This window comes from Lathyrus oleraceus, chromosome 2, assembly GCF_024323335.1.
Source record: "Lathyrus oleraceus cultivar Zhongwan6 chromosome 2, CAAS_Psat_ZW6_1.0, whole genome shotgun sequence".
NCBI lineage: Eukaryota > Viridiplantae > Streptophyta > Magnoliopsida > Fabales > Fabaceae > Lathyrus > Lathyrus oleraceus.
Window position 1 is genome coordinate 110,832,813 of NC_066580.1, and position 14,579 is coordinate 110,847,391.

Consider the following 14,579-nt stretch of genomic DNA (forward strand, 5'->3'; position numbering starts at 1 on the left):
TGAAGAACTATTTGATTCTAATGGAATATCCCATGATTTCTCCTGCCCTAGAACTCCACAACAAAATGGAGTTGTAGAGAGGAAGAATAGGACACTCCAAGAAATGGCCAGAACCATGATCAATGAAACAAATGTAGCAAAGCACTTTTGGGCAGAAGCTGTAAATACAGCGTGTTACATTCAGAATAGAATCTCTATTAGACCTATTCTGGATAAGACTCCCTATGAACTGTGTAAGGGAAGAAAACCCAACATTTCATATTTTCATCCTTTTGGATGCCTTTGCTTTATATTAAATACTAAAGAACATCTGAACAAGTTTGATTCCAAAGCACAGAAAGGTATTATGTTAGGATACTCAGAACGCTCTAAAGGCTACAGAGTATACAACACAGAAACCAAAATTGTGGAGGAATCAATTCATGTTAGATTTGATGATAAGCTTGACCCTGAAAAGTCAAAGCTAGTTGAAAAGTTTGCAGATTTAGAGATCACTCTGGTAGAATCTGAGAAAACTCCAGAAGCACCTGTCACTCCAGACTCTGAAGAAATTAAATCTCCAGAAATTCCAAGGAAAGTCAAGAGTCGTAGCAACGTATCTGAAGATTTGATTCTGGGAAACAAAGATGAACCTGTTAGAACCAGATCTACCTTCAGAACTTCTGAAGATATTCCTCTGGGACTAGTGTCTCTGATTGAGCCTACGTCCTGTGATGAAGCTCTTCAAGATAATGATTGGGTGGCAGCTATGCAAGAAGAGTTAGATCAATTCTCCAAGAATGATGTCTGGGATCTTGTTCCTAAACCCAGAGGCACTCATGTCATTGGAACCAGATGGGTTTTCAGAAACAAACTGAACGAGAAAGGAGAAGTTGTCAGAAACAAAGCACGACTGGTAGCTCAAGGTTATAGTCAACAAGAAGGTATTGATTATAATGAAACTTTTGCTCCAGTCGCAAGGTTAGAATCTATTCGTCTTCTTGTATCTTTTGCTATTAATCATTCTATCAAATTATACCAAATGGATGTCAAGAGTGCATTTCTAAATGGTTACATTTCAGAAGAAGTGTATGTAAATCAACCTCCTGGTTTTGAAAACTCAAATTTTCCAGAACATGTTTTCAAACTTAAGAAATCCTTATATGGACTTAAACAAGCTCCCAGAGCTTGGTATGAACGCTTAAGTAATTTTCTTCTGGAACAAAATTTTATCAGAGGGAAAGTTGATTCTACACTCTTCTGTAAAAATCATAAAAATGATCTCATGATATGCCAAATTTATGTTGATGACATTATTTTTGGTTCTGCTAATATCTCTGTTTGCCAAGAATTTTCTAAGTTAATGCAGGCAGAATTTGAAATGAGTCTAATGCAAGAACTAAAGTTCTTTCTGGGAATTCAAATCAATCAAACTCCAGAAGTCACGTACATTCATCAAAGCAAGTACATTAAAGACGTTCTAAAGAAGTTTGATATGTCTGAATGCAATTCTGCAAAGACTCCCATGCATCCAACTTGCATTCTGGAGAAGGAAGAGGTAAGCAACAAGGTCTGTCAGAAGCTCTATCGAGGTATGATAGGCTCTCTTCTCTATCTGACTGCTACTCGTCCTGATATTCTCTTCAGCGTCTGTCTTTGTGCCAGATTCCAATCAGATCCTAGAGAATCTCATTTAACAGCTGTTAAGAGAATTCTTAAGTATCTGAAAGGAACTCCTAACCTGGGCCTGATGTATGAGAAAACATCAGAGTATAGGCTTTCTGGTTATTGTGATGCAGATTATGCAGGAGATAGAATAGAACGTAAAAGCACATCTGGAAATTGCCAGCTTCTGGGAAACAACTTAATCTCCTGGGCTAGCAAAAGACAGTCAACAATTGCTCTATCAACTGCAGAAGCAGAATACATCTCAGCATCACTGTGCACAACTCAGATGCTCTGGATGAAGCATCAGCTTGAAGATCTCCAGATATTTGAGAGTAACATTCCTATCTTTTGTGATAATACTGCTGCTATTTGTTTAAGTAAGAATCCTATTCTACATTCCAGAGCCAAACACATAGAAATAAAACATCATTTTATTAGAGACTATGTTCAGAAAGGGATAGTAACGCTGAAGTTCATTGATACAGAACATCAATGGGCAGATATCTTTACTAAGCCTCTAGCTGAAGATAGATTTCGTTTCATCTTAGAAAATCTGAACATTAAAAATTGTCCTGAGTAAAATTTGGCTCTGAACATGTAAAATGAGACTCTGATAAAAACAAATATACTTCTGCCTCTGACTCTGATACTTCTACCAAGTTAAGAAGATATCTGAGTTAGAAATCTTCAGAAATCCTTTGGTATTCCTGAAGATCAGATACATCAACACGTGGGGAACATGCGTCGAAACCTTAGAACTTCTAGACAGCTGTCAAGAGAAATCAAAGGTCAGAACGCTTGAAATCTCCTCGAGCAGTGTGCTTACTGTTGGGATTAGACATTCATTTATTAGCTATAATCATTTTTCCTCCCCTAGCGTGCAAATCTTGTGTTCTGTTCCAACGCAATTAAATGTGTCGTTTTGCATGTGTTTTTACCCTTAGTATATAAACATTTTTCTCACATTTCACACACTTATCACTCTCACTCACTCTTAAACCCTAAACCCTCTCTCAAAGTTTTCTCTGCAACCTTCTCAGTTCTTCATCATCTTCATCATGAATCCTCAAGAACAAGCTGTTTTTAACTTCTCCCAACAAATGGAAGCTGCTTCTAACCCCCAAACTTCAAACACTCAAACACCCATGGTTGTAGATGTTACCACGACCCCAGTTTACAAAGAACCTCACATTTTGGAACGTGAACAACACATTCATCTTTCAACTCCCTTTGAAGGTTTGGATGTACTGTGTGAATCGCTGGTGGACTTTGAGAATTTGAAAAGAAATGGCGTTGATTTAACTGAAGATCTTCGCAAGCAAGGTTGGGAAACCTACTTCAACAGATTGTATGGTCCAATCTATCCTCTTCTGGTGAAAGAATTCTGGAGATGTGCAGATGCTGATGATGAGTTCATCGTTTCTTTTGTTCTGGGAGTGAAGATCATCATCACAGAAGCTTCTATTGCTTCTTTGCTGAATATGGAAAAAGCTGGAGGTAAAAGGATTTACAACATTCCTCCAAGGTCCAAGCGCATCACAGAAGTCATTAACCCTACAATCTTCAAAGCAAATGTTGAAGGAAACCCCTCTAAGAACAAGGAGCTTCATCAGAACCTCCGAGTTTGGCTGAAGATTATTCTGGGAACAATCCATCATCGTCCAGCCTCCAACTCTTCAGATTATATAAATGCTGATCAGAAGTGCATCCTCTACTGTATTCAGAAGGGTATTCCAATCAACCTCCCTGTTCTTCTCTTCAGATATCTGAGGGATTCAGTCAGAGAAACAAGGAACAATATGAAGCCCAGATCCTACATTCCTCTGGGAAGATTGCTCTCTGACATCTTCATTGAGCATGGGCTGGTAGATGCTCTGGAGAAGACCAGATGCATGGATGATCTGGCAATTGACGTTGGAAAGCCTCTGAATGCCAGAAATCTGAGGAGTATGGGAATCATCAAGGACATCAGAGTCAAGCCCACTATGAATGTGACCTGGGAAGCTCTGAAGGATCAGAGGAAGATGCCTCATGGCCTTGAAAGGTTCTTCAAGAACGAACCCAGAGATGCCATTGCTATCTATCTTCAGGATCGTCTGGATGAAGGCATTGATATCTCTGATTTTCGCCTAGAAGACTGTCTGGACTCTGTAGAAGATCTGGTCAGATACAAAAGAGGCCTTTCTGAAAAGAAGATAGCTGAGGAAGCAAGGAAGGCAAAGAAAGCCAGAATTGGAGAAACCTCTGGCACCAAAGCTTCAGCACCTCTGAATGTCTCCTCTGGTAAGTCCATTCCTCCTGTCTCTTCTGAATCTGTAATGGCTTCCTCTAACCCTCTCTCCTCTCAACCAATATATACCACCGCTGAAATACCACCATCTACCATCAGAACCTCTCAACCTCCACCTGTTCTAAAAATTGCCCGTACTTTTACAACAACCTCTGACCCTAATCAACTATATCACCACAGCACCTCCTCATCCTCTGATTATGAATCACCCCCTTACCTTTCCCCTTCTTCTGACCAAGAGTTCTCTGATCATGAGTCCTCTGATCAAGAACACTCTGACCCAAACTCCCCAACAATAGCTGAAATTTATGCTAAAAATTTCGCCCCACAAACTCAAACACAAACTGAAGTAACCTCTCCCCTCCGAACTTCTATTCCACAACAAACAACCACCATTACCTCTGAAAATCAAACTTCCCTTCCACCACAAACAACCACCACACCCTCTGAAACTCAACCATCTGTAATTCGCCCATCTGAACCTTATATCACTCCACCATTAATTCCCGCTGTACCTAGCCCAGACTCTGACCCATTAGATGTAAACCCACTCTATGCTTCATCCCCCAGTCTTCAACCAGACCCAGATTCTGAACTTCAACCAGAAGCAGAATCTGAACCCCAGCCAGAACCAGAAACTGAACCTCAACCTCTAAATCTCAGCCCTCAAAACTCTCCACCTCATTCACCTGAACCTGAACCTAAAATTATCATACCTACCCTTGAGGAGGCCATTATACAGGTTGCAGAATCCTCAGTCCAGAAGATCAAGTCTCTGGCTAAAAATTCTGAAATCAGTGATGATCCTAAATCTGTTAGGACACACTGGAACAGAGTTATTAGTTGGATGACCTCTGAGTCTTATAGGCTGAAGAGTATCTCTGAACAAGTCAGAAATGGCTACATCAGAGATTCTGAGGAAAGACTCCAAGAGAGATTGGCTAGAGAAGCTGAGGCCAGGAGGTTAGAGGAAGAGAGACTGGCTAGAGAAGCTGAGGCCAAGAGATTAGAAGAAGAAAGATTGGCTAAGGAAGCTGAAGAAGAAGCTACGAGATTGGAAGAAGAACGCCTGGCAAAGGAAGCAGAACTTCTGAGAATTCAGGAAGCTGAAGCCAAGGCTAAGGCAGATGCAGAAGCCCAAGCTGCTGCTGAAGCTGAAACTCAGCAGGCTCTGATTCAGGGGGAGTCTTCCTCTGCGATCCCTCTGATTCTTAACACTCTGAAGGAGATCAAGCAAGATCAGAAAGAGATCAAGCAAGATCAGAGTGAGCTCCGGGCAAGGATGGACAAGCAAGACGCTCTGAATGAAAACCTCCAGAATATGTTTGCTATGCTACTACAGAGACTTCCTCCTCCTCCAAACCCTTAGGCACTTAGGATTTATTTTGTTTGCCTAGTGTTTTTGCTTCTGTTCTTTTTTTTTTTTTTTTTTTTTAGCTCTGATTTTCTTTGAATCTGTTGATTTTGACTGCTGTTTGCCTTTGTGCTTTTTAATGAAGTGTTTTTCTCTCTATTATTCTTTTTATTTTTTATGCCTTTTTGATTATGCCAAAAAGGGGGAGAAATTATTAAATAGCTCTGATGAAAACTATGTCTAAAAACCTTAAGCATTCTGCAACAATTTTAGAATTAGTTCTGATATAAATAGCTCTGATTAAATAATAGCTCTGATTAAATAATTCTAACATTAAATTAAGAAATTGCAGAAAGTTTTCAGAAATCTTATTGCTTGGAAAGCTCTGGTAAGAACTTCTGAACTCCCTAGTACTAACTCAGGGGGAGCTTTTGTTTATCTGATCTAATATTTCTCATGTTTCATCTGATAATTTTATTTGTTTTGTCATCATCAAAAAGGGGGAGATTGTAAGAACAAAAATAGTTCTACAATAGATTCCATGATTTTGATGATAACAAAGGATGAAACCAAAAGTGGTACCCTAACGAAAAGTTTCTAAGTGTGCAGGGTTCTAAAGAAAGAAGAAATAAATCTGATGATGTCATCAGATGCAAAACAAGATCAGATGCAAAATCTCAAGTATCAGAAGCATCTAAAGAGGAATCTCGTTTCAAGAAGCTCTGACTCTGGACAAAACTACAAAGTATCAGAAGCATCTGAACATGAAGTAAAGTCTAGAAGCTCTGATTCTGAACAAATGTCTTCTGTAAACTCTGGAAGTTATCAGCGACATCAGAAGCAAGAATTCTCCAGATACACAAAGACTCTAATCAGAATTGTTAATCATGATGAAGTAACGTTTAAGCCAAGTTAAAGTTCTGCAAATGGTTTTCCTCAATTAGAAAGAGACGTTAATCTCCTCTTCCAAGAGAAAAGATACTAATTGTGGTAAGTAGTCACTTCCAAGTGAAAAAGTCCACTGCAGAAGCTATTAATGGAATGGCGTAATTACATCTCAATATCCAACAGACTCAATGCTACTTCAACTCTACTTCAACTCCTATAAATAGAGAAGAAATCTCATTCAGTAAATACAACGAAATCACTAGCCAAAACTATACTGAAATCATATCACGCTCAAGAAAAAACATCTTTGTTCTTCAAAGATTTTCACTAAGCTTTTGCTTATCAAGTGAAAATTTGTTCTTAAGTTTGTAATATTTGCTTTCTTAGAAGCACTCTAGATTACACATCTTGTATCTTATTTTTATTTGATTTCCTCAAGTGACTCTTTGTAGTCTGTAGACTTGAGAGGACTAAGAGATTTTCTTTTCTCTTAGGGGTTGTTTGTAATCTTTCAAGATTAGTGGATTAAGTCCTTGTTGAAGGCGAAATCACCTTGGCCGGGTGGACTGGAGTAGCTTTGTGTTATAAGCGAACCAGTATAAAATCATTGTGTCATTTCATTTTGCAAAAGTGCTTATTTTTAAAACAATTCAAACCCCCCTTTCTTGTTTTTCTCACCTTCAGAGGTGAGTCAACTTGGCCAGGTGAATAAAGATCAAGCATACACCCGAGACTCCAGAGGGGATCTTCAGAGAAACGGTTGAAAACGGTTTTTGATCAAAGATTCAAAATTCAAATAATGGAGGGAACTTTGCCTTCGTCAGAAACCGTGAGAGCACACGTGGCGCGTAGTGGATGAATGCGCGCATGCAAGGCGCCAAGTGTCTCGACATTATTGAAGAACCATCAAAGCGGTTATCTCGATCCAGTATAAATATAGGGTCTTGGTGTTAGAAAAAGTGTGTGTCAAATTGTGTATAAAAATATGTAAATTTACTAAGTATTCGTGTGAAGAAGTACCGTAAAACATAGAATGTATGTTGCCTACACCATTGTTAGTTATTTCAAAGCAATATAAATTTGTCTTTACTTTTATTTCCAGAAATATACTTCCTTACTTCTTCATTTCAAACATCCTCTTTTTACTTTGTCATTTGCAGTTTTAAGATTTCTCTGTTTTTTCCCGCTTTCAATACTTACTTTACAATTTTAAGATTCCTGCACTTTCGACATTTACTTTGTCATTTATAAATCTTTTTAAGGTTTCTTTCATTCAACTTACCATTTTCTATTAGTTTTCAAACTCTGATTTGACGCTTATTGTTGAGTATTCGTCACTACCACATTTCAAAAACAATTAGCACATGTCCTAGGATCAATCGGATCGATCCTGCAAGTAACCAAATTTAGAAATTTGGAAGATCAACGGTTGTTTACCGATTTTCAAGGTAAACAGGGTGCATACTGGGTGAAAGTATGTACAAGTAAATTGTAGTCAGTTGGGCCATAAGCTTTTAAGCCCAAAAGAAAATAAGAAAAGTGGGATCTGTAGTGATAAGCAAAAGAGGGGGTATGCGTGAAGTAAATAGTGATTGACTAGATTGAAGCCTAGGAGATTTATCCAAGCAATGACAAGTAAAAAAAATGCGAAGCACAAAGACATAATCATAATCAGATTGTTCATCATCTTTTTCATGGCAAAAGCAAGGCTCAAGGTCACAGCTAAAGGAATAACAACAACAACGATTGTAACATCAATAACGAAGAACTAAACAATTTCCATAGTGTAAGACCCTAATTTTGACCCTAAGATCCCTCATGCATTCTATCATAAGCATTAGCATTGGGATCATACCTTGGCATCCTCCTTACCCCTATTTCATTGGGTTTGTTTTGGGAGAGATCACCAAGCACTTTGTGATTATATCATACTTGTATATTATTATTTTACTAACTAAAATACCAAAAATATATCTTTGTATCTATCTAACTCTTTCGTAGGTAGGGGCATAATCTCATTGATTCATTGATCACATCTAGGGTTTGAGACCCTCATGATCAAAAAACACAACCAAGAATTAACTCAAGAATGGTTATAAACATCATATATGAGTCCCAATTGCTTCTACATGTTATATTAATCAAGTTTTCTTCAAGAGTTTAAGGGTGATTTGCCTTGGAAACCCTAGTTTGACTGGGTATCTTGAGTAACTTCTCCAACAAGCTATCTCACCAATTGATCAAATTTCTCAAGGGGAAATTTCAAAATTCATTATCTTATGAATATATGATCTACCATGAACCAATAAAGTCAAGAGAATTGGAAGTTAGCAAGTTGGTTGATGGTGGTTGGACAAATGAATTCATCTGATCAAAACTGGGTCTCCCTAGACCCTATCTCCTACAATTTTCACCATATGAAAATGATTCCAAGAGAAAACTTACTCTAAATGAAATTATAAACAACTTTCATGTTGAGACCTAGAGATATTTTTTCTTGTAAAATCATTTTCTATGTTGAAACATTATAGGTCACTTTGTCTAAACCCTATTTTGAAAGTAAACTTCCCAAGGCCATAACTTGCTCAATTTTTATGAGATGAAAGATTTCCAAGTTGCAAAATCTAATTAAATTTGTCTATTTCAACTTTGATGTTTGGAGTGGGAGCTAATTCAACTTATTTGAACATGTGATATGAGGATACATTATAGGTCACTTTTGACCTATACCATTGATCAAGTGATTTTCCCAAACTTCAAAAATGCATAAATCTATCATTTCAAATCCAAATGACATGAAATTAGTGACCATTTTGAAGGTATTTGAGAGAGCTGAAACTTTTATGAAGACACGTTTCTCATTCGGATCTCCTATAAAAAGTTAAGCAAGGTGGAATATTGAGACATATGGCTTGACAATTAGAAAAAAATTGATATGTCAAATTTTTCCAAACTTCCACCTCAAATATCTCCAAGTTCCAAGCTCCAAATGAAAAAGTGTTAAACATCAAACTCGTTCCTCTTGATCCCACCTTTCCAAAGAGCTCAAATTCATGCATTTTGGATGAGAAATGCATAGGTTGCGCTTGGCTTAAATAGGCTTATATCATTTGGCATGGATCAATCTTCAAGTGACAATGCACATGTACCTTGCAATCCAATCCATCTCCAAGGCATCTGATCATTCATTTGGACTTTCAAGCTATCATCTCATGGGCCTATGCGCGTCCATGCACCATGCTTTCATCATTTTGCCAAAATTGGAAAGTGAAAAGAGTGTTCAAATATCACATGGATTCCTCTATAAATTGAACAACATTTGCTCAGAATTGACACACGCCTTGCGCCAGCTTTGAATCCCCATTGAAAACCCTTCACATTAAGAGGATAACCCTGATAAATTCACTTGAATTTGAGCTTGAATCTCCACTGTTTTAGAATTCAATTCTCCAAGAATCCATTGCTTCTAAGCATTTCCATTCCTCTTATGCAAGTAATTGAAGTGAAGCCAAGCACGATTCAGATCAAGATCTAGCACGCTCAGACCTCTATTAAAGGTAATTTGCAGAAAAATTTAAACTCTTCGATTCTCCTTGATTCTTGCTCAATTCCATTGATTCTTGTGTTGGCTGAAGTCTTACCAATGTAGGCAAGAAGTTTGAGTTGCTTTGAGATCAAATCGAAGCAACTCAGGTCATGAACCTCATTTTTCAATTCCACATATCTCTCAATATAGTTGGAATTGGAAGAATTGGAGGTGATATTCGTGCCCAGTGATGTTTTCTCTTTAAAATCATGTCCCTGTTTGGAATTTTGGTGATGGTTGATGTTGACCAGTCCGGTGAAGCTCACCGGAGAAGACAACCGGAGCTCTGACTCCGGTGATGAGGTGTCTTTGGTCTAAACCGTGTGATCCAACTTCCACGTTTTAATCTTAGTCGTGCATTGTGATTACTCAGGTTACAACGCTGTTGACTAGGACATTGGTGGAACGCGCAGTGTGGATAATCAGATCTGCCACCGCAATTAATGAGGGAGATCTGATGGTCCACGTATTTTAGCATTTTCTGAATTTCCATTTAATTTCATTTTCTTCAATAATTCATATTAAATTTAATATTGATCCAAAAAATATGGGACTTTCACACAAAAAATTCAAATATTTTTCTCTTTCATATTCTGAATTAAATTTATTTTTTGGATCATTATTAATATTTTTCATGAATTAATTGATTTTTCATTTGTTTTTAATTGTTTAAAAATGTTTTTAAGTGTCCAAAAATTATGAAATTTTTTCTCCAAGGTCCTTTGACCTTGTTTGACCTATGATAAATCTCATGGCCATTTATTTGGTGTTTTGATGAGATTTTAGGATTTGTACAAAACATATTTGAATTTAATGCATTATTTTAGTATTTTTAATTGAATAAATGCCATTTTAATTGTGTTGATCATTTGGATTGATTTATTTGAGTTTCTCATTTGTTGTTGGGCCTTGGTCAAGGTTGATTTGACTTTGTCAAGTTAATATTATTGGATTTAGGGAATTGATGGAATGTACACTCCATCTCCCAAAATGAATGAGTAATATTAATTTGGTAAGAGTCCTCCTTTGACCAATTTGTGATCTCATTCATCCATTTCCCTCTTCATCTAATTCCCCTTCTTCATCCATTCATTTTCAATTGGTCAATGACATCTCAAAATCCTAATGCTAGTTGATTGAAAGATTAACATGAGTATGTATGAGATTAGGCCGCACCTTTGCATATTTTCGTGTGTGGTATGTTTAATGAGCATAGTTCATAATACTATGTCTCCAACATGCATTAACACCAAAAGTCTATTGCCCGACCTCAGATAGTTGTGACTTTTATATAAGTCCAATTACGATTGCTTAACATAGCACTAAATTTGTGACATAAAATGCATAAGCATTCTTGTTAGTGAGATTGTAAGTCTCCCCTCTTCCATGGTATTGTGTAGAAACTTGACCTTCTTTCCTTCCTTTGGAAGATGTTTTGGTTCAAGGATCTATGCTTGTGGCAAGTGGGTTGAGTGTTCTCCAAAGAATGTCTTGAAATCAAAAAGCAAAACATAACTAACTACTAACTTACTAACCATTAACCTTTACTTTCAAGCTTTTACTTTTAATGAAATTTACTTTTAGTATTCTATTACCATTTGCCATTATGCATATCATTCTAATTGTTTATGTTAGTGTAATTTTTCCTTTGTCCACTTGGACCATACTGTGTGATATTATTTTGCTTTGTGTATATTTTGTTTGCTTGTTTGGTCTTTGACCATGAATACACATAATAATAACAAAAACCCTAAAAGACTTTTGAGTGGACTGTTGGTTTGATCTTGCTCAATTGGACTTAGAACTTAGGCAATATTCCTTTGTTAATGGACTTGGCCAATGCCAATTAGTTGAAGAACCAGGAACTTACAATTTGAATTCATCTGATACATCATTCAAGATCTCTCAAGATTCATCTGCTACACAGGCTATTTTGAAGAAGATCATTGAAGTGGATAAGCTTGGATGAGGCCATCTTTATTTGATGCCTTTGCTCTTCAAGACGGATATAATTGTGCATTTGTATGTTGCTTAATTCAAAAAGTCCAAGGGAATTCTGGGTTTCTATTGACATACTTGTCTTTTGGATTGCTCCCATTTGGTCAGATCTTTTCAACTTTAAACTTTTAAATTTTTGTGCATATGGTAGTCTCTTCATCTTCTCCCCATTTCTTTAATTTCAAAATCCCTCCCTCCATTTTCAAAACTTTCTTTGTGTGAACTACTTTTGTTCTAAACTTAGACCACTTTTACAAAAAGATAGAAACTTTGACCTTATGCCATTGCATTTTCAAACTCATTTTCTTAAATCAAACTTGTAAATAAACTTAATCATACTTGACTTTAACTTTCAAAAAGCCAAAAAGAACTAACCCATTCAAATTATTTTAGGCCTTTGTGCCTTTCAAACTTAAATTTTGTTAAAAAACAACACACTCATTTTGAAATTTATAGCACAAACTACGAGGTTTTGATCCCTCATCGATATGTTGGTACGTAGGCACAAGACCGAAGGTCTTGTTAAACACAAAAATATAATTAATGAATTCTTTTCTCATCCCCCCACTCTATTTGTTTGTAAACGTCACTTTGTACAAAATACATATGCACACAAAAAGGACTCCCTAGGACACTTTGGGTGCTAACACTTTCCCTTTGTGTAACCAACCCCCTTATCTGTTATCTCTGACTTTTATTAGTTTTTATTTCAAAACTTCTTAGTAAGTATGTTTTGTTCGTACTTTTTCCCTTTTCCCTTAAAAACAATAAAAGCGCGGTGACGACTCTTGTTAATTGATCTCTAGCTTGTCAATAGCTTGATGATCATGAATTTCCCGCTACAGAAATTAAGTGGCGAATCTGCTGGGGAGTAGTCTCCAGTGGGTTTATCCTACTTTTTGTGTGAATATATTTGTATATATGTGATGTTTGTATATATGTATGTGTGATATAATCTGCTTGTTGTGCTTGGTGATCTCTGAGTGGTGAGATAAGTTCTAACCCAAACTTGAGTGAAATTAAGATAGGAGGATAGTATAGTCATGTTCGACTTGTGTGGAGTAGTCCTTAACAAGTTGGCTTGAGATCCATCTGCTCAGTGGAGACTCCTTTGGATTTGGAAATGTCACACAAGTATTTATGGTTAGGCATTGTTATTTCTAATTGAGTCTGAGAAGCTGAGGACCTTAGAACACCTAATCCATCTTGGCCTATTTAGGACGTAGTGCGGAAACTGTTCAGGTGTAGACTTGATAACAGTTGTTACGCGATACTACACTTAGACGAGTTTCTCTTGAGAATATTATGGGTCGATGAGTCAGTCATCTTAACCTATAATACTCGATAGATGGAATTAAGACTCTGGGAACTTTTTAGAACATGATCTACAGGTTTTTATCCTTAGTTCACTCCTTTGGGATGGTTCTTACCCAGACTCCATGCTCGTGACTCACAACAAACCCTTAATTCTTGGTTGATCCAATCAACTCTTGTTAATATCAATGGAACTTAGATGTTGATAAGGTGAAAACCATAATCCACCAAAATGGATGATTGATCTTGACAATGACTTGATTTATCCCTTGACCTTTGTTTGCCTTGTGTGTGATCCCTTACTTGTGATTGCATTCATGCATTCATGCGCATCATAACATTCATCACACGAAAATTTCAAGGAACTAAGGTATCATTTGCAAATATTTTCAGACCATGGATTGTGACGAAGGAACACTAAGAAGTACAATTTTAGATGTCCCGACTTGAAAGAGTTAAGGAAGATAGCATCTTTTGTATTAGATCCCTTTGACTTCAAACAACGTCATGGGAAGCTTCTGTCCATCTTGACTGCTGATGTGGTTGAAGGACTCTTGAGTGTATTTGTGCATTTCTATGATCCTCTCTACCATTGTTTCACTTTCCCAGATTTTCAGCTTGTGCCTACCTTGGAGGAGTATTCTCATCTTTTGGGGATACCTATTTCTATTAGAGTGCCTTTTAGTGGATTGGAGGAGATTCCCCGATCTGGTATTATTGCTGAAGCTCTTCACTTGAAGAAGTCTGAGATAGAGTCTCATTGGGTGAAGAAAGGAGGATTATTTGGGTTGCCATTTGTTTTCCTTATCAAGGAAGCTACCACTTTTGCTCAAGCTGGTAGTGTGGATGCCTTTGAAGCTATCTTTGTTTTGCTCATCTATGGATTGGCTTTGTTCCCTAACATTGACAGTTTTGTTGATGTTAACGCCATTAGACTTTTCTTGATTGGGAATCTTGTGCCTACTTTGTTGGGTGATATGTATTTCTCTTTACATCTAAGGAATTCTAAGGGTGGTGGAACGATTATTTGTTGTATTTCTCTTATGTACAAGTGGTTTATTTCACACTTGCTTCATACATCTGCTTTTGTGGAGAACAAACAATGTCTAAGGTGGTCTCAGAGACTTATGTCTCTCACTAATGATGATATAGTTTGGTATGACCCATCTATAAGCATTTTGGAGATTATTGATAGTCGTGGTGAATTCTCTAATGTGCCTCTCATTGGTACACAAGGAGGAATTAGCTACAAACCCTGCTTTGGCTCGTCGTTAACTTGGGTTCCCCTTAAGAGACAAACCTAATAACATGTTGTTAGAAGGTCTTTTCTATCAAGAGGGTAAAGATCCCTAACATTTGAAGCGGAAGATTGTGCATGCTTGGCATAATGTGCATAGGAAAGGAAGATCCGAGCTTGGTCTGTGCAATTGTGTAGCTTTGAAAGCCTACACTCTTTGGGTGAAGAAGAGAGCTATAGAGTTGAAGATTCCTTATCCTTGTGA